The 22,412-nt window shown below is 44.0% G+C and overlaps 1 protein-coding gene across 1 annotated transcript in view; it reads right to left on the reverse strand.

Annotated features, from left to right (window-relative positions):
- The window catches only part of LOC135505794 (leucine-rich repeat and fibronectin type-III domain-containing protein 2-like), a 152,516-nt gene that overhangs the window by 87,416 nt on the left and 42,688 nt on the right, over nucleotides 1–22,412 (reverse strand). Inside the window, exon 2 of the mRNA XM_064924936.1 lies at nucleotides 14,212–14,336. The gene's annotated coding sequence lies outside the window, so the exon portion shown is untranslated. The remainder of the gene's footprint in view (nucleotides 1–14,211; nucleotides 14,337–22,412) is intronic.

Genomic DNA, 22,412 nt, shown 5'->3' on the forward strand with positions numbered 1-22,412 from the left:
CTTTGGATAAAAGTGTTTCCTAAGTGGCATAAACTGTATTATTATATTAGCCAGTGATAAGGTTGTCAGAGTCTTGACTAATTGGGGGGAAAAACACAGCACCAAAGAAGCTTAGACCTCATTGTGTCTTTGATCCATAAAACATGATGAGTTCCATCCCCTTCTCTCCTTTCATTACCTTAATAAACATCCCAGAATAAATGAATAAAACATCCATCGAGGAAAACACAAAGTAAAAAGAAACAAGAACAACCAAAACACAAAATGATTTCGTGTATAAATGTTTTGGAGAGATGATAAGAGCTTTTGATGAGGGATAAAATTGAGACTCAACAACAACCACATAACATACATCAAGGCCAGTGTAGCCTTGTGTAACAAGATCCGACCCAGTCATATTCACAGGGATGTAATCTACTCTATGCGATGCTATGTCCCTGAATGGTGAGCCAAAGTCAAATGTGCATAAGATTAAGGAATTCAGGTATTACAGTCAACGATGCGCAACATGGTTCAATGTGCCTCCATCTTGTAGCTAGAATTGGGATCATGTATACTGTGCTAATGCCAATACAAAATAAAAAGAGTAACAGAGAGCTGTCACGGATTCCCCCGGTACTGCTGCTCATTCTGTGCACCAGCTCTGGAGGTTGACTTCACCGGCCTCTAGGCACCACCGAATTGTTTCATTATGCACACCTGGTTCCCATTCCCCCTGATTGATAATTGTATATATGTGCCCTCTGTTCACCATTGCCTTGTCGGTTATTGTTCCCATTTCCGTTGGTCTTGTGAGCACCTGTGCTTTGTTGTTTTGGCTTCCGTGCTGCGTGTATTGTGTACTCATTATTACGGGTCTCGTCCCGTGTATTGTTGTGCACTTGTTATTACAGGTCACGTCCCGTGTATTGTTATTACGGGTCTCGTCCCATGTATTTATGAGAGGTTTAACCTTGCTCTTTTATTTGGGTTACATCCCTGTTTTTTGGTATACATGTTTGTTTTGGGCTTCGTCCCCGTGCCTTTTCATGGCATGTTGTATTTTTGGGTGGAGTATTAAAACCCCCTGTTACGTAGTCCTGCGCCTGTCTCCAAACATTTATACAATGTGACAAGAGCACTGTCCAATCTGGCAAACTTAGCAAATAAGGCGTTTGTGGTAAGTACATGGGGGCCACCATCTTTCCCTACAGTTACCTTTTGAAGATGAAATATTTTCTCAAATCTACTGCACTTTAATGCTAGGAGTTTCTACACAGTCCCAGCTCATACTGACACTGCACATCCAAAAGTGCCCAAAAGTCCAATATACAGCCTGCTGTACATCTCTACATAACTCCTGTTCTCAAATAGGGATGTTGATAACTAATTAGGGGGCAATGGAGTCAATTTTTACGAAGACTGCCTTATAGTGAGTTGAGTAAGAAAAAGCAGAGGAGACAAGGTTATTATAGTGTGTTTTAAACACTTTCATACTGCAGCTACAAAAATTGAGCAACAAAACTCATTTGTTCCAATGAGTCTAATTGTCCCTGATGCAATGTGGAGCACCATCCATTGTAGTGTGCTCCAGTTTCAAGTGGAGTGGGAGGTGCTGCACAAATGTTTGCACATGTGCTTGACCGCTTCACCAATCTACTGACAACTACTCTTCAACGATGTTATGAGGACCACTCAACATTTGTTACATCCTGAATGCAGCTAAGCATGCAACAGTAAGACGAGGCACGACGTAGGTACGACCCCAAAATATATAATTGATTGTTGGCAAGTGGAGGTAAGCATGATCGGCTTTATGCAAAGCAGCTTATAGGATATAGTGGCGATTGAGCATGTTTCATAGATAAATTAATTAACAAAATACAATGAGGATGTTCTGCTTTGGGAAACCATCAAGGTAATCCTCCCCATGGGAATATGGGTGAGTGTCACAGGCATCATTTCTCATAGGAGGCACAAGGGCATGTGCCCCCTCAGATTTAAATTAATTACTCAACTACATTCTTAAGCCCACATTTTATCATAACTATTTATAAAAAGATCTGTCTGTCGGCTGTATTTTGCAGATGGGGCACACTGACTAGACTGTGCAAAGATTACCCCTCCCCCTATTCTCCCTAGTAAGTGGTTCCTTCCAAGGTGCACCACAGAGCAGAGATATGCTAGGCAGGACGTTAGATACTCTAATGCATGCAGACAGTATCGTCAGTGGAGGAGGAGAGAGAGTATAGAGTGACACACACAGTGTTTGATTTGATTTTAGCTGCCGGTGATGGGCAGGACTCACAGGATGTTTGCTAATTCATTTGATCAAGCTATATAGCCTATTGATTCCATCTTGATGAAAGAATAAAACACAAATGTTTTGTTGTTTCTCTGTAGTACTAGCCACCATGCAATTTTATGAAGTTGGCTTTAGTGAGCCAGCTAAATACTGTAGGTTCTCAATCTGTCACACCCTGATCTGTTTCACCTGTCTGTGTGATTGTCTCCACCCCCCTCCAGGTGTTGTCCATCTTCCCCATTATCCCCTGTATATTTATACCTGTGTTCTCTGTTTGTCTGTTGTCAGTTCATTTTTGTTTCGTCAAGCCTACCAGCGGTTTTCCCTCTGCTCCAGTCTCTCAATTGTTCCTGTTTCTTATTTTTCCCGGTGATGACTGTTCTGCCTGCCCTGAGCCTGCCTGCCGTCCTGTACCTTTGCCCCACCTTTCTGGATTACTGACCTCTGCCTGCCCTTGTCCTGTCTTTTGCCACTCCCTGTTCGATTAATACACTGTTGTTATTTTGATGATGTCTGCATCTGGGTCTTACCTGAAACGTGATACAATCTCCCAACCTCATAACTAGCTACCAAGGCATTTCAGACTGTCACACTTTCTTAGCTGACTTCAGGAATGTTACGGTTTTCATTTAATGAACAAAACGTAACACGAATCTAAATACAAATACTACAAAACAAAGAACGTAATGAACGTAACGAAAACCGAAACAGCCTGTACTTGTGTAAACTAACACAGAGACAGGAACAAGGACACTAAGGACAATCACCCACAAAACACACAAAGAATATGGCTGCCTAAATATGGTTCCCAATCAGAGACAACGATAATCACCTGACTCTGATTGAGAACCGCCTCGGGTAGCCATAGACTAATGCTGGACATCCCACAGAACCCCAAGACAAAAACACACCACAATAACCCATGTCACACCCTGGCCTGACCGAATAAATGAAGAATAAACATAATATATTTCTACCAGGGCGTGACAAGGAAAGACTAAAAGTGCTTCCATTCTTGGGTTATGATACCTTATACCTGTGTGGCAGTTGTATTAAACTCCTAAAGGCATAAAAGTTAATTAATTAAAATTACAATTGAACAGGTTAAGATGTATTCTTAGATAACCTATACAGATTATTATTTTATTTTTTTTACATAGAATTAGGCATAATGATTATGGTTTTAGATTGCAGGAAAAAAATCAGTCTCAGGTATTTGGATAATTCTAAGATCACCCCTGCTTCCATCCTCACACACTTTCTGGTCCCACTAAAATAATTGGTGCATGATGCCCATGGCGACTGTAAAAGTAGAGAAGCGAGGTCAATGCTTGGACGATTGTGTGCGTCACAGCTACTGTACAATACTACAGTTGTAATACTATGAAAATCATGTGGCACCATCTGGAGCCGGAAGCCTCTCCCACGCTGTATGAACACAGCACTAGGTTCTGAGTAATGCAAACATCAGCATATGCATTTGGCCTTTATGTCATCCCTTACATAAATCTCTCTTATGGCCCTCTATTACACAGTCACAACCATATAGATAGATACAGCATAGAGCTATATACAGTATTTACTGTAACAACTATGATAACATTTTCTGACCTAGTGCTATGAGAACATGACTGGATTTATGAAATGAATGTGCCATTATCCACCAAAAGCACGCAACTAGGTTTGCTATAAAGCTGAGGGATGGTGTTGGATAAATGTACAGCATGTATGTACATGAACATTGAACAGCAGTTAATATTGCAGATTGTGCCATTGTTCACCGATGTATATTTTACATTTCACATTCACATGTCACCTTCATGCCACCGTGCCAATCAAATGGAATTCTCTTTATCCCTCACCCACCTATCACAGGTGGTGCCAAAGCTTAGCACACATTAAAGCATGCAACTTAAGCTGTAGAGGGCCACGAACACTAGCTAACATCCTCCCCTTGCTGTACACTGCTACATATTGTTATCTGCTTTGTACACAGTGTATATGATTCCCTTTAGTCTGAGAACAGAGCACGTCTGTGTATAGCCTTGGCGAGCAATTAGTACGTTTCTGTTCATGGCACCACAACACATTGTGCCAAAGAAAAGGTTGGAACTTTTAGTAAGTTCTCTCTCTTTAATGGCAGTGCAGCCACCCAGAAAGAGTTTCATCTCTCTCATGCAACACACATTTTAACAACAATTTGAGTCACACATACCGTACCAGTCAAAAGCTTGGACACACATACTCAAAGGTTTTTCTTCATTTTTAATATTATTCTACATAGTAGAAGACATCAACGCAATGAAATAAAACATATGGAATCCTGTAGTAAATAAAAAAGTATTTAAAAAAATCGAAATATATTTGCCTTGATGACAGCTTTGCACACTCTTGGCATTCTCTCGAACTGCTTCACCTTAAATTGTTTTTCAACAGTCTTGAAGGAGTTCCCACATATGCTGAGCTGCATATGCTGGCTGCTTTTCCTTCTCTCCGCGTTCCAACTCATCCCAAACCAAACCGTCAATTGGGATGAGGTTGGGTGATTGTGGAGTCCAGGTCATCTGATGCAGCACTCCATCACTCTCCTTCTTGGTCAAATAGCCCTTACACAACCTAAAGGTTGTCCTGTTGTAAAACAAATGATAGTCCCACTAAATGCAAACCAGATGGGATGGCGTATCGTTGCAGAATGCTGTGGTAGCCATGCTGGTGAAGTGTGCCTTGAATTCTAAATAAATCACAGACAGTGTCCCCAGCAAAGCACCCCCACACCATCACACCTCCTCCTCCATGCTTCAAGTTGGGAACCACACATGCGGAGATCATCCATTCACCTACTCTGCCTCACACAAAGACACGGCGGTAGGAACCAAAAATCTTTCATGAGACCAAAGGACATATTTCCATCCGTTCTAATATCCATTGCCTGTGAAACATCTGGAATGTGTAGGTGTGTCCAAACTTTTGACTGGTACTGTATCTGCTATGCTAAATGAGACATTAAAATTATCCTGGCAACCTAAACAAACCACAACAAGACTAGAATGTGTAAATCACATTCATTCAAATTTGCATGTGTTATATTGCCTGACACCAGCACCACGGAGACCAATGTACTGTATAGCATCATCAGTGAAAACTATGCCTCAGTGAAAACGCTCTAATTCCTGAGCTCAGAGGGTATCTATCCAAGCTTCAGAGCTATTTCCATATGCACTGGCAGATGGCTGGACACTTTCAGCGATATTCACACCTAGGCTCACACACAGCACATACTTGGCTAGCTTGCCATTGTCATGTTGTCCGTGGGCGAGTGACTGTAGGCCAGTGGCGGGTGACCAGCCAGGGTGAATCAGTGGGGTCGTGAGTGACACATACCAATGAAAGGCTCTGTAAAGCAGCCTGGGGGTGGAGGATGTTGGCAATATTCTGCAGAGCAGAGTAGAGAGGCCATGCCATGCTTTAGTGTTTCTGGCTCTGAGCTGAGCCTGTATAATAGAGATGGGTGGGCATGGGGGACTTGCTCTGACTACACATAGATCACACACTGTACACAGTGCACCAAACTGCCATGAATTATGAACAAATCCATTTGGAAAGAAGAGAAAGAAAGATCAGTCTGTGTGAAAAGGAGAGCACATTAAAGGGGAATGGAAACACTTGGCTTTAGAACACCAGCTAACTGTATAACTGTAAATTGCCATATTGGCATTGTTGCGTCACTGGCAGGAGAGTTTGGGAATTTATGAATTTACTGCGACCATGACCTCTGCGTGTATTAGTGAGCATACTTTGTTGGTCTCAAACCATATATGAAAACATGATACATATTTTGAAAGCTGAAAAACAGCCCTTTCAAATGATATGACAAACAATAGCACCACATCAATCAAATGGTAATCAGTCAAGAAAAAACACCTGTGAAAATGTGTATCTTATACAAAAATAACACTTTTTTCCCCATAAAAGCTGCCATTTATACAAATTCCTAATGAAGATAGAGAAAAAACAGTGTCACACCCTGACCTTAGAGAGCTGTTTTATTTCTCTATTTGGTTCGGTCAGGGTGTGATTTGGGTGGGCATTCTATGTTTTCTATTTCTTTATTTTTGGCCAAGTATGGTTCCCAATCAGAGGCAGCTGTCTATCGTTGTCTCTGATTGGCAATCATACTTGGGCAGCCTTTTCCCCACCTAATGTTGTGGGTAATGAGTTATTTTCTATGTGTGTTTATGTGCGCCACGGTTGCGTCACATTCGGTTTCTGTTTACCTGTTTTTTGTGAAGGTTTCACTTTATTAAAAAAAAATGTGGAATTACATGCACGCTGCACCTATGACAGGGAGTTTGACAGAATTACCCACCACACAAAGACCAAGCAGGGTGCGCCAACTTGGAGGATGAGCTGGACCGGGGAGGAGATTATGGCAGGGGACAAGACAGGCGGAGTCAGGGTTTAGACCTGAGCCAACTCCCCGTGCTTGCCATAGGGAGCATGTGACCGGTCAGGCTCCGTGTTATGCGGTGATGCACACTGTGTCTCCAGTGAGCACTCACAGTCCGGTGCGCTCTGTGCCAGCGCCCTGCATTTGCCACGCGGAAGTGGGCATCCAGCCAGGATGTGTTGTGCCAGCTCTACGCTCGAGACCTTCAGTGCGCCTCCACGGCCCAGTGTATCAGGTGCCTACTCCACGCACCAGGCTTCCAGTGCATCTCCCCATCTCCCCAAAAGTTCCGGTTCCACGTACCGGACCTCCAGTATGTCTCCCTAGCCTGATAAGCCCTGTGGCAGCTCCATGCACCAGGCTTCCAGTACGTCTCCTCAGTCCGGTGAGACCTGTTCCGGCTCCACGTACGAAGCCTCTAGTGATGATCCATGGCACGAAGCCTCCAGTTATGATCCATGGCCCGGAGCCTGCAGTGAAAATCCAGGGCACAGAGCCTCCAGCGACGGTCCCCAGTCCGGAGCCTCCAGCGACGGTCCCTAGTCCGGAGCCTCCAGCGACGGTTCCCAGTCCGGAGCCTCCAGCGACGGTCCCCTGATTGTCTGAGATAATGGGTGAGCTGGACATCCAGAGAGTTTAGATTGGTCTGCCATGAAGCACATCTTTTTGAGCTGGTCAGTATGTGTAGTAGGTAATCCTTTCTAACGAGGCTTTTTTTTTTCGATATCACATAGTAAAACGGCATAAGTGTTGTTCTCCACTTTCTGGACTGAGTTTTGAAATCAGTGGAATTAGAGTATGATAGCTAATGAGATGGAGAAAACACCTGCCTCTAGATTACATCTTCAAACTAAGGCCAACCATGGCAACTGTGACATAGGGAGAAGCGTCCATTCATATATATGGGTAAGATAGTCGAGCTAGCTACGTTTTCAGACATTACAATTTTTTATTTTTTATTTTAAGTTAAAGTGTACTGTTAGCTAGCTAGCGAATGTTAGCTGGCTTCCTCACTAGCTAACGTAACGTATGATCTGTGTAGTAATATTTTTTGTATTTCAGAGCCATTTTCTTTGCTAGTTATAGCCTGATGTTAGCTATCTAACATTGAACCCGGTAAATTAGCTACCTGCAGATTCATGCAGGGTAGTAACCTTCATTAGTTGGGGTTATGGTTCATTGTTTAGCTAGCTAGCTACACGTCTTAACAAAATACTTCACTATGCAAGTAACCATTTCAATAGAATGTTAATGATGTCACTGTGACAACTGTTGATAGACGTAGCCAGAGCGAATTTACCAATTATATACTCTGGCAATTTCAGAAGACTCTTCTGAGTGTGCCAGAGCACAGAATAACTGATACATTTACGAATGCTTAACACCCGTTGAATATGGCCGTTGTCAGTAAACGTTGGCAAAATGTTTTAATGAAATTGTTGCCAGCAGCACATTTGCAGTCACCAACGCTCTGGAGAACACAAAACCAGCCTAACCAGCTCTGCTAGGGTGAGTAAAATAGTCAGAGTGAGCTGTTCTCTCATTTGTTGTCTGGAAGTAGCAAGCAAGCTAGCCAATGTTAGCCAGTTGTCTTGGGTGATTGACTGCTGTTGTTAGGTCAGCTAGCTAACATTATATGTATGATCTGTGTAGTAATATTATTCGTATCTCAGAGCCATTTGATTTGATAGTTATATATAACACAAAACTAGCCTAACCAGCTCTGCTAGGGTGAGTAAAATGGTCAGAGTGAGCTGTTCTCTAATTTTTGTCTGGAAGTAGCTAGCAAGACAGCCAACATTAGCCAGTTAGCTTGGGTGCTTGACTGCTGTTTTAGGACAAAACGCTCAGAGCAACCCTACTCCTCGGCCTGATTACCCAGTGTGCGCTCTGAACACTCCTGAAAGAGATGGGCGGGGCTATAGCTTAAGAGGCCGTGAAATATTCTGAATGGTGTAGACAAAGAAGTCCACTACTGTATGTGTACCAAAACATTCAACGGCCATTTTCTCAAAAGTGAGGTTACAAGTTCATCAAAAAGTAGTTTCCCGTTGTTCTTCAACTGTAGTATATGATATACCATTTTCTATCTCTGAGTCTCTACTTTTGTCCAATGTGAAAAAAATCACAATTTCAAATTTAGCTAAATAAGACCGAATCGAGCCGGTCGGCCATATATTGGGTCTTCCTTATTTAGTAAGGGTTTAAAATCTGAAATCAGAATAGTAATACATTTTTTTTTACTGTAAATGAGTTAAAGCAATTTTAGCGAGAACAGTGGAATTTTTCTATAACTATATGGATGTTCCGTGATCAGACACTTTCTTATCTTGATAGTTTATTAAACACATACTGTATATAGCTGTCCGTTGACACATTCTGATGGAATGTTCATTTCTAAACATACAGTAGCAATGTGAATGCAAAGAGGACTCAGGCCACAAAATAGATTAAGTGAACTTGCAAAGAGTTTGTGTCCTCATTCAAAGGCAGGGGCCGTGTGAATACATTGTTTTTGCTTAGTTTGTTTTTTACCCAAAAGTTTGCTTTAAAGAGGACTGAGATCGGTTAAAAGAGGACTATATGTGAAAACACCCTTAGTCTTAAATATGACAAGGAAAGACATACACAAGTAATATATTATGAATAAAGCCAAAACTTTATCGAAACAACAAGGCTAGGGGAAGATATTGTCTCATTCAAACCTGAAAACAATGTGGCTCACTGCGCACATCGCTGTCATGACCAAAACATCATATCCAAAATTAATCTCAGGGATATTGTTACCAAAATTGTTATGTAACTACAAAATATGATAAGAATAAGGCATAATATTACAACTTCATTTTCTTTTGTACTACATTCCACTAGGCCAATATCGTAATACACAAAGAGTCAGAATGGAAAAAAATGACAAGCATGTAACAGAGGCGAAATTACCAGTGACAGTCTGAGATACTTGGGGAAGACTTGGAGTCCCTTTAGTCGTGCCTATGTGTGCAATGACTCACACTCACTGGAGTACCACTACCTAAAACAATTTTGGTCCCCTACAATTTTTTATTTTATTTACCTTTATTTAATTAAGCAAGTCAGTTAAGAATATATTCTTATTTACAATGATGGCCTAGGAACAGTGGGTTAACTGCCTGTTCAGGGGCAGAATGACAGATTTGTACCATGTCAGGTCAGAAGTTTGAACTTTCAACCTTTTGGCTACTAGTCCAACTAGTCTAACCACTAGGCTACCCTGCCGCCTTAGCATAACTGCTCTCCTATTCAGGTGCTATACAAACAAACCACATCATATTCTCTTTTCTAACTTTCCTGTAACAAAGTCAACAATTGCTACGGAAGAACATTGAAGTTCATCTCAGCTCAGCTAGGCTGTGAGGGTGTGTCCTGTGAGGGTGTAATTGTCCCTCAGCCCTTTTGAAACTTCAGCAGTATCTTATCCACTCTCTCCAGCCCCTACATGCCCTCACAAAGATCTGAGAACTGACAGTCCACCACAGTGTCAGAGAGAGAGAGAAAGAGAGATAAAAAACACCCACTAAAATACAGTCCCTTCGGAAAGTATTCAGGCCTATTGACTTTTTCCTAATTTTGTTACGTTACAGCCTTATTCTACAATAGATTCAAGTATTTTTTCCCCTCATCAATCTACACACAATACCCAATAATAACAAAGCGGAAACAGGTTTTTAGAAATGTTTGCAAATGTATAAATAATAAATACCCTATTTGCATAAGCATTCAGACCCATTGCTATGAAACTTGAAATTGAGCTCAGGTGCATTCTGTTTCCATTGATCATCCTTGAGATGTTTCTACAACTTGATTGGAGTCCACCTATGGTAAATACAATTGATTGGACATGATTTGGAAAGGCACAAACCTGTCAATATAAGGTCCTAAAGTTGACAGTGCATGTCAGAGCAAAAGCCAAGCCATGAGGTTGAAGAAATGATTCGTAGAGCTCTGAGACAGGATTGTGCCGAGGCACAGATCTGAGGAAGGGTTCCAAAAATGTCTGCAGCATTAAAGGTCCCCAAGAACACAGTGGCCTCCATCATTCTTAAATTGAAGAAGTTTGGAACCACCAAGACTCTTCCTTGGGCTGGCTGCCCAGCTAAACTGAGAAATCGGGGTACAAGAGCCCTGGTCTGGGAGGTGACCAAGAACTCGATGGTCACTCTGACAAAGCTCTAGAGTTACTCTGTGGTGATGGTATAACCTTCCAGAAGGACAACCATTCATGAAGCACTCCACCTATCAGCCCTTTATGGTAGAGTGGCCAGATGGAAGCCACTCCTCAGTAAAAGGCACATGACAGCCCAGTTGAAGTTTGCCAAAAGGCATCTAAATGACTCTCAGACCAAGAGAAACAAGATTCTGTGGTCTGGTGAAACCAAAATTGAACTCTTTGGACTGAATGCCAATCGTAACTTCTAGAGGAAACCTGGCACCCTCCATATTGTGAAGCATGGATGGTGGCAGCATCATGCTGTGGGGATGTTTTTCAGCGGCAGGGTCTGGGAGATTAGTCAGGGATGAGGGAAAGATGAATGGAGAAAAATACAGAGAGATCCTTGATGAAAACCTGTGCCAGAGCGCTCAGGACCTCAGACTGGGGAGAAGGATCGCCTTCCAACAGGACAACGACCCTAAGCACACAGCCAAGACAATGCAGGAGTGGCTTTCGGACATGTCTCTGAATATCATTGAGTAGCCCAGCCAGAGCCTAGACATGAACCTGATCTAATATCTCTGGAGAGACCTGAAAATAGCTGTGCAGTGAGTCTCCCAATCCAACCTGACAGAGCTTGAGAGTATTTTCAGAGAAGAATGGGAGAAACTCCCCAAATGCAGGTGTGCCAAGCTTGTAACGTCATACCCAAGAAGACTCAAGGCTGTAATATCTGCCAAAGGTGCTTCAATAAAGTACTGATAAAGTGTCTTATCACTTAGGTAAATGTGATATTTCCATTTCCATTTTTATTTTATTTTATACATTTGCAAACGTTTCTTAAAACCTGTTTTTGCTTTGTCATTGTGGGGTATTTTGTGTAGATTGATGAACAAAAAAATATATTTAATCAATTTTAGAATAAGGCTGTAACGTAACAACATTTTCAAAAGTCTGAATACTTTCCGAATGCACTGTATATAGTCCTAATAGTACATAATTGACAATTACCTTCCAGTCAAAAAACTCAAAAGGCTTAGCTACTATTTTATGTCACAGATAACAAACACCTAAATAGATATCTAGCTATGTAGTTATCTAGCTAGCTAGCTAATAATTATGCATTAGCCCTCTCTGGCTGGTTAGCTACACATCGCATCACTAGCAAATTTGTTTGAGCTCTGAATAATTCCTACAGACAAACACTCTTCAAATTGTCAATAAGATAATTTTATGTTGTACAGATATCAAATAAAATATTAGCATAGACAAGATTAGCTAAATCAAGTACCGTTATGCTAGTCATCGACCTTCCTTGCTGATTGTCTATTCGGCTGACTGTCTACTCGGCTTGTTATCAAAAGTTAATCTTATTAATCAGAAAAAATACTCTAAAATGTAAATATTATAATTACCAACATAAAAGTGATTGTGTCAGTTACTTACCTTAACATTGTTGTCCTGATCTCAATGACAGAGCAGTGTCGAAGTTGGAGGCGAGTGGAGGAAAGGGCAACATTCACTTTCAGTCCCCATGTCAAAACTCACCATTTGCTCAACACTGCCAATGACTCAGTCGTTGCTATAGCAATGCACGGTGGCGCTATCCATACCACTAATAAACATTGTTCAAGATCAAAATCCCCCAAAATAGAGATGTTCCCATGTTCAATGCACATGTTTAGTATTAGTGAATTGAAGACAACTCTTTACTTTCTGAGGTGTTTCTAGTCCCCTTTAATTATCCAAAAGATCATTGTATATCGTGGTGCTTATTTCTTTATTCTCAATCCTCCTTTAATCTATCCCAAGTTGGACAGAACCGAGGAGCCGGGATATTGAGATTGCTAAAACATTGAGCCGGGCAAATCAATCTCAAATCTAGTGATTTTCTTAATGGTGAAGAAGTGTGAAATGCTTTGAGACCAGTAACAACAGCCACACAAACAGGACAGCCACAAATGGAGTCCTAATGAATATAAAGACTGATAACCACTGTTTGATAAAGCACAGTACAGACTATCAGTGGAGCTTAATTTCCCCAGGCTCCAGTGGCCTGTCTAGTGAGAGTGGTCAAATGTGTGTAATTTATCTCTGTGTGTTCCTTCCTTCCTCCTTTATTTTGCCAAATGGCTTGGGAATGGGGAGTGAGTCAAGGTTAAAAGCATATACCTCCAGGGAGATCCAGCCAGCCACAGACAGGATACAGTTTAGGGGGGTATCTAGTGTAGCTCCAGCAGCACTCAAGGCCCTGGGCTCTGCGCTTTAAGGCAGGATATCTTTGGCTTTGTAAACATCCCCATCTCTGTCTCAGTGAATTCAAAGCCATAAAACAGCTGTGGCCGGTATGGGAGAAACCTGACAAACACATTACCCGGGTGCTACCGCGTACATGCAGCCGTGGTAGCATCTGCAATCAACAATTTGTTATTCAATGCAGATGGCAATTACACCGTTTTAGCGCCGTTACCCGAATAAATCTGTATGTCCTGGGAGACGACAGATGAAACCAGAGGGAATCGTCAACCTTGGGAGAAAAAGAAACCTAAGCAGCCGAATCTATGGTAGTGGTACATACAATTAATGCCATGGACTGGGCCATGATTGCGTATGGGGGACACGTCTCACTGTGAGTGAAGAGCAATCAAACTCACACAGAGTCTCAGTCAAATGAATAACATAAAGATGAGGCTGTGTCTTTGTCTGACCCTTTCCCACTCCTAGCCTGGGCTAATGGGCTTGTGTTAGCCATAAGACAGGTGTCTGTCTCGTCTCTAATGAGTGACACAGCACAAAGGGAAACTTTTCACCAACATTGCTCTGCTCATCTGCTGCCATTCTTAGTGCCTTGTGGTTATGAGAGGTGGATCAGTGTCAGTTTGAAATGGAATCTCTGCTAGGAGGTAGCATTGGCAGGTAGCAACATCACATTGGGATAATTACAATATTTCTAAATACATCTAGGGTAGTTAGTAAAGTTGAATTACTTAATTGGCGTCACTGTCTGCTGCTAGAAGGTAGCATTGACTGTCAGCAACATCTCATTGGGAGGTTAAGTGTGTTTCTACGTAAATCCAGGGTAGTTAGTCACAGTTCTGTTTAATTAGTTAAAGAAATTAGCCTGATTCCCCACTGCACTGCTGTTCACCTCTGAAGCCAACATAGGCAGGCTACACTGTTATAAAGTGTTCATCTTGACAAATCCAGGAGAGAACATGTTATTTCAAAACAAATTTCTTGTTCAAACATGAGTGAGGTAGAGTAATTTATGGTATAACAAAGAGCACTGACCTTTCTGCCTCCTTGATGGCAGTAAACAAGGTATGTCTCGTTCTCCTCTTCCAGAAAATTCTTGGCAATTGCTCTCCCTTGCATGTGATATACATGTATCATACTTCATCGGGTTACGCTCTCACCTAAAAGAAAAACACAAACAAACACCAGCGTGATATATTCAGAAACTTCAGAAACGGGACCAAAAAGAGGAACCACACACAGAGGATGCCTCTGCTGGCTGTTCGCTTAGGGAAGGGAACTCTGTATTCTAGGTGTTTTTTGGATAAAGATCTCAGGTTGGTCTGTCAATCTGGCAATTAACCAGTGCAAGGAGCCTAAAGGAAATCCAATATATTTCCATTATGGTGTTTACATGGAGCAGCAACGCCCAGGGACTCCCTCCCCTGCAATTCATTACGCCGATATGCAATCCTTCCCTTGGGGCCGAGCCAATACTATTACACTGCACCCGCCATTTCTAATTTCGTCTGCTGATATCACAATCTGTGAAACTCAAGGAGAGCTAGTGGTCTTTCACAGTCACTCTCCTCCCTAACAGGTAAGTTTCCATTACAATAACTATATGCGTTCACAATTTATACCCCCACATTGTATAGGATATTGTTCCCTCAATCCACATTTAGTCACACTCCATGTAACGACACCACAAGTCATTTTCATTAAGATGGCTTGTTTTAAGATGATTTACAGCTACATTGTCACCTGACCACTTCTATCAATCTCAGCGTAATTTACAGTGCAGCATGTTTTTCACAGGAATATGAAGATAATAGAAAAATATCTATAGAAATGTTTTTTTAGGAGTGTAGATTGATCCAGACATGCATTATTGGTTCTGCACAGGCAGGGATATAAATTAAAATGTTTCATTGGTAGCACCACAAAAAGTTAGGAGCACCAGAAAATATGATTTCTTAAATTGATTTAGATTCAGCCTATATGAATTCTAGCTACTTTAGAAGCCCTAGAAATTAATATGTAACAGTATACATTCATTTATTTTAAAAGCTAAAATGTTGATACAAATACCTGTCAAGGAAATTACAACGTAATTTGTGGAATATAAGGTTTCTACATTGTGTAAAATCACTATTTTCCTATCTTTAAAAACATCAGTGTAACGGTTTTCTGTAGGCGAAAGAGATTCGGACCGAAATGCAGCGTGTAGATTGCGATCCATGTTTAATGAAAAAACGTAAAACACGAATCAATACAAATAAAGAACGTAACGAAAACCGAAACAGACTATACTAGTGTAAAACTAACATAGAGACAGGAACAAGGACACTAAGGACAATCACCCACGAAAGACACAAAGAATATGGCTACCTAAATATGGTTCCCAATCAGAGACAACGATAATAACCTGACTCTGATTGAGAACCGCCTCAGGCAGCCAATGACTATGCTAGACACCCCACACAACCCCAAGACGAAACACACCACAAATAAACCCATGTCACACCCTGGCCTGACCCAATAAATGAAGATAAACATAATAAATATAGACCAGTGCATGACAGAACCCCCCCCTAAGGTGCGGACTCCCGGACGCACATCAAAACAATAGGGAGGGTCTGGGTGGGCGTCTGTCCATGGTGGCGGCTCCGGCTCCGGCGCGGGACGTGGAACCCACTCTATAAATGTCTTTGTCCCCCCTCCTCGCGTCCTAGGATAGTCTACCTTCGCCGCCGACCATGTCCTAGTAGTCCTCACCCAGAAACCCACTGGACTGAGGGGCAGCTCTGAACTGAGGGGCAGCTCGGGACTGAGGGGCAGCTCGGGACAGAGGGGCAGCTCGGGGCAGAGACAGCTCGGGACTGAAGGGAAGCTCAGCACTGAGAGGAAGCCCGGGACTGAGAGGAAGCCCAGCACTGAGAGGAAGCCCAGCACTGAGTGGAAGCCCAGCACTGAGAGAAAGCCCAGCACTGAGAGGAAGCCCAGCACTGAGAGGAAGCTCAGCCAGGTATTTGGATCCGGCAGATCCTGGCTGGTTGACAGTTCTGGCAGATCCTGGCTGACTGGCAGATCTGGAAGAGTCTGGTTGACTGGCAGATCTGAAAGAATCTGGTTGAATGGCAGATCTGGAAGAGTCTGGCTGACTGGCAGATCTGGAAGAGTCTGGCTGACTGGCAGATCTGGAAGAGTCTGGCTGACTGGCAGATCTGGAAGAGTCTGGCTGACTGGCAGAGTCTGGCTGACTGGCAGATCTGGAAGAGTCTGGCTGACAGGCGGATCTGGAAGAGTCTGGCTGACTGGCAGATCTGGAAGAGTCTGGCTGACTGACGGATCTGGCTGCTCCATGCTGACTGGCGGCTCTGGCTGCTCCATGTAGACTGACAGCTCTGGCGGCTTCTTGCAGACTGATAGCTCTGGCTGCTCCATGCAGACTGGCAGCTCCATGCAGACTGACAGCTCCATGCAGACTGACAGCTCCTTGCAGACTGACAGCTCCTTGCAGACTGACAGCTCCTTGTAGACTGGCAGTTCCTTGCAGACTGACAGCTCCATGCAGACTGGCAGCTCCGGCTGCTCCATGCAGACTGACAGTTCCATGCAGACTGGCAGCTCCGGCTGTTCCATGAAGACTGACAGCTCTGGCTGCTCCATGTAGACTGACAGCTCTGGCTGCTCCATGTAGACTGACAGCTCTGTCTGCTCCATGTAGACTGACACTCTGGCGGCTTCTTGCAGACTGATAGCTCTGGCTGCTCCATGCAGACTGGCAGCTCCATGCAGACTGACAGCTCCATGCAGACTGACAGCTCCTTGCAGACTGACAGCTCCTTGCAGACTGACAGCTCCTTGTAGACTGGAAGTTCCTTGCAGACTGACAGCTCCATGCAGACTGGCATCTCCGGCTGCTCCATGCAGACTGGCAGCTCCGGCTGTTCCATGAAGACTGACAGCTCTGGCTGCTCCATGTAGACTGACAGCTCTGGCTGCTCCATGTAGACTGACAGCTCTGGCTGCTCCATGTAGACTGACAGCTCTGGCTGCTCCATGTAGTCTGACAGCTCTGGCTGCTCCATGCAGACGGACAGCTCGGGCTGCGCTAAACAGGCGGGAGACTCCAGCAGCGCTGTAGAGGAGGAAGGCTCTGGCTGCGCTAAACAGGCGGGAGACTCCAGCAGCGCTGTATAGGAGGAAGGCTCTGGCTGCGCAAAACAGGCGGGAGTCTCCAGCAACGCAGGAGAGGAGGAAGGCTCTGGCTGCGCTAAACAGGCGGGAGACTCCAGTACCGCAGGAGAGCAGAAAGGCTCCGACAGCGCTGAACAGGCGGGAGGCTCCGGCAGTGCAGGAGAGGAGAAAGGCTCCGGTAGTGCTGGAGAGGCGAGGCGCACTGTAGGCCTGATGCGTGGTGCTGGCACTGGTGGTACTGGGCCGAGGACACGCACAGGAAGCCTGGTGCGGGGAGCTGCCACCGGAGGGCTGGTGTGTGGAGGTGGCACAGGATGGGCTAGACCGTGAAGGCGTACTGGAGATCTTGAGAGCAGTGTTGGCACAGGACGTGCAAGGCTAGTGATGTGCACAGGAGGCCTGGTGCGTGAGGCTGGCACCAACTTCACCAGCCGACTAACACGCACCTCAGGACGAGTATGGAGCGCTGACCCAGGTGCCATCAAATCCCTGACACGTTCCGTCGGGCGAATTCCATGCAAAAAGCACCAACACAGCAACTCCCTCATTTCTCTCTCCTCCAATTTCCCCATTAACTCCTTCACAGTCTCTGCTTCGCTCACCTCCAACACCGGTTCTGGTCTCCTCCTTGGCTCCTCACGATAAACAGGGAGAGTGGGCTCAGGTCTGACTCCTGACTCTGCCACACTCTCCCTGAGCCCCCCCCCCCCAGAAATTTTGGGGCTGACTCTCGGGCTTCCATCTGCGTTGCAGCGCTGCCTCCTCATACCAGCGTCTCTCAGCTCTCTCCGCCTCCAGTTCTTCTTTGGGGCGGCGATATTCTCCAGGCTGATCCCAGGGTCCTTCTCCGAACAATTCTTCCTCCCATGTCCATTCCTCTCTTTGCTGCACCTGCCTGTTGACACGCTGCTTGGTCCGTTTGCGGTGGGTGATTCTGTAACGGTTTTCTGTAGGTGAAAGAGAGTCGGACCAAAATGCAGCGTGTAGATTGCGATCCATGTTTAATGAAAAAACGTAAAACACGAATCAATACAAATAAAGAACGTAACGAAACCGAAACAGCCTATACTAGTGTAAAACTAACATAGAGACAGGAACAAGGACACTAAGGACAATCACCCACGAAACACACAAAGAATATGGTTCCACACCTAAATATGGAAACACACCTAAATATGGTTCCCAATCAGAGACAACGATAATCACCTGACTCTGATTGAGAACCGCCTCAGGCAGCCAATGACTATGCTATACACCCCACACAACCCCAAGATGAAACACACCACAAATAAACCCATGTCACACCCTGGCCTGACCCAATAAATGAAGATAAACATAATAAATATAGACCAGGGCGTGACAATCAGGTTTGTGATGACAACATGCAAGAGTTCTCATTCATGCATTGCAAGAGTTCTGTAATTTATTCATTCACCCCCTTTTATTGCACAAAAATGTTTGGATATAATAGTAAAGTTACCAGGTTTTTAGCTCTAGCCAAAAAGGTAACTTGATTGAGCAAAGTGTGAACAAATGGTTGAAAGGATAAGTCGAGATTTTGTCATGAAAAGGGTATCCACAAGTTCATCTGACTCTGAGCAAGTAGATAAAGGGCCTCATTGCCAAAATCCCGAAGTATCCCTTTAACGACGTAGACAGACGCTCAAGTCGTTTTAGAATAGCACAAAGTGGTGTAAAGTACTTAAGTAAAAATAATTTGAAGTACTATTTAAGTCATTATTTTAGATATCTTTACTTTTTTCCAACACTTCTTCCACCACAGCCCACGACATTGTTTATGGTCCTGGCGATCCGCTAGGAAGATAAAAATGGCGCTCTGGTAATATGGGTCAGATCTTTTGATCTGGTTGAGCTAGAAGCAAGCCATTTTCACTAAAGTAACGGTGCAACCATGATTCAAACTAATCTGCACTCTATTGTTTCTCAAGGGCACTCTGAAACAACGGTACAACGAAGCCTTATCATGGTGCCGGAGAGGATGGCTGACGTTTTATGGGTTCTTAACCAACTGTGATATTTTGTTTGTTTTTTCGCATTGTTTGTAACGTCATTTTGTACATAATGTCGCTGCTACCCTCTCTAATGACCGAGAAGAGTTTCTGGACATCAGAACAGCGATTACTTACCTCGAAATAGACAAATGTTTTTTCGGTCTAGTTCGTTGAGTCCAACGTGAAGGATATACTGCTTCCTGGAGACCAGGCCCAAATCCCGTCATTTGAGTTAAGAAAAGACGGAAATACAGGGTGCGGCGGTCTGGGTGCCTTTTGAAAATTCGTCGGCAACTGAGTAAACCACCACTACCCTTGTTATTATTGACCAATGTGCAATCATTAGAAAACAAACTGGACGCTCTACGATTAAGACTATCCTACCAACGGGACATAAAAAATGTAATATCTTACGTTTCACCGAGACATGGCTGAACGATGACACGGATAATATAGAACTTGCTGGCTTCTCTGTGTTTTGGCAGAACAGAGCAGCTACGTCTGGTAAGACGAGGGGCGGGGGCTGTGTGTCAATTTGTCAATAACTGCAGGTACGAATTGTCTAATATTAAATAAGTCTCGAGGTATTGCTCTCCTGAGGTAGAATACTTCATGATAAGCAGTATACACACTATCTACCAAGAGAGTTCATATCCATATCATTTGTAGCCGTCAATTTACCAACAAAAACCAATGCTGGCACTAAGACCGCACTCAATGCCATAAGCAAATAATGTGCAACCAGAGGGGAAAAAAACGATTGACCACCTTTACTCTACACACAGAGACACATACAAATCTCTCCTTCACCCTCCATTTGGCAAATCACACCATAATTCTATCCTCCTGATTCCTGCTTACAAGCAAAAAGTAACTCAGGAAGTACCAGTGACTGGCTCAATACAAAAGTGGTCAGATGAAGTGGATGCTACGCTACAGGACTGTTTTGTTAGCACAGGCTGGAATATGTTCCGGGATTAATCAAATGGCAATGAGGAGTATACCACCTCAGTCACCGGCTTCATTAATAAGTGCATCGACGACGTCATCCCCACAGTGGCCGTACGTACATATCCCAACCAGAAGAAATGGATTACAGGTAAGACCCGTACCGAGCTAAAGGCTAGAGCTGCCGCTTTCAATGATCGGGACACCAATCCGGGCGCTTAAGAAATACAACTATGCCCTCAGATGAACCGTCAAACATGCAAAGCATCAATACAGGACGAAGATTGAATCCTACTACACCGGCTCTGACGTATGATGTGGCAGGGCTTGAAACGTATTACGGAGTACAAAGGGAAACCCATCCACGAGCTGCCCAGTGATCAGACGAGCTAAATGCCTTTTATGCTCACTTTGAGGCAAGGAACACTGAAGAGCATCAACTGTTCTGGACGACTTTGTGATCACGCTCTCTGTAGCCGAAGTGAGCTAGATTTTAAACAGGTCCGCATTCACAAATCCACAGGGCCAGACGGTTTACCAGGGCGTGTAAAGCATTCAAAGCATCTGCGGACCAACTTGCAAGTGTCTTCAATGACATTTTCAACCTCTCCCTGACCGAGTCTGCAATACCTAAATGTTTCAAACAGACCACCATAATAGTCCTTGCGCCCAAGAAAGTGCAGCTAAGCTGCCTAAATGATTACTGCACCGTAGCACTTACGTCGGTAGCCATGAAGTGCTTTGAAAGGTGGTTCACATCAACACCATCATGCCAGAAAACCCAGACCCACTCTAATTTGCATACCGCTCCAACAGATCCACAGATGACACAATCTCAATCACACTCCACACTGCCCTTTCCCACCTGGACAAAAGGAACACCAATGTGAGAATGCTGTTCACTGACTACAGCTCAGCGTTAAAAACCATAGTGACCACAAAGTTCACCACTAAGCAAAAAAACCCTCGGACAAAACACCTCACTCTGCAACTGGATCCTGGACTTCCTGACGGGCCGCCCCCAGGTGGTAAGGGAAGGCAAAAACACATCTGCCACGCTGATCCTCGACACTGGGGCCCCTCAGGGGTGCGTGCTTAGTCACCTCCTGTACTCCCACAACTGTGCGGCTAAGCATGACTCCAACACCATCATTAAGTTTGCTGACGACACAACAGTGGTAGGCCTGATCACCAACAACGATGAGACAGCCTATAGAGAGGAGGTCAGAGACCTGGCAGTGTGGTGCCAGGACAACAACCTCTATCTCAATGTGAGCAATACAAAGGAGCTGATCGTGGATTATTGGAAAAGGAGGGCCAAACAGGCCCCGATTAACATTGACGGGACTGAAGTGGAGTGGGTCGAGAGTTTCAAGTTCCTTGGTGTCCACATTACCAAGAAACTATCATGATCCAAACCCACCAAGACAGTTGTGAAGAGGACACGACAACACCTTTCCCCCTCAGGAGACTGAAAAGATTTGGCATGGGTCCCCAGATCCTCAAAAAGTTCTACAGCTGCACCATCTAGAGCATCCTGATCTGTTGCAATACTGCCTTGTATGGCAACTGCTCGGCATCTGACCGTAAGGCACTACAGAGTGTAATGCGTATGGCCCAGTACATCACTGGGGCCCAGGACCTATATACTAGGCAGTGTCACAGGAAGGCCCAAAAAATTGTCAAAGACTTAAGTCACCAGAATCAAAGACTGTTCTCTCTGCTACCGCACTGCAAACAGTACCGGAGCACCAAGTCTAGGACCAAAAGGCTCCTTAACAGCTTCTACCCCCAAGCCATAAGACAGCTGAACTAAACTATTTACATTTACCCCCCCCCCCCTTTTTTGTTTTTACACTGCTGCTATTTGCTATTTATTATCTAGTCAATTTAAAAATTACCTCGACTGACCTGTACCACCGCACATATACTCGGTACTGGTACCTCATGTATATAGCCTTGTTACTGTTATGTTGGGTTTTAGTGAGTTAATTTAGTAAATATTTTATTAACTCTATTTCTTGACCTGCAATGTTTGTCAAATTCTTGGTGACAGGGGGCAGTATTTCCACGTCCGGAAGGAATGCATGCCCA

Source organism: Oncorhynchus masou, chromosome 19 (genome assembly GCF_036934945.1).
Source record: "Oncorhynchus masou masou isolate Uvic2021 chromosome 19, UVic_Omas_1.1, whole genome shotgun sequence".
NCBI classification, from domain to species: Eukaryota; Metazoa; Chordata; class Actinopteri; order Salmoniformes; family Salmonidae; genus Oncorhynchus; species Oncorhynchus masou.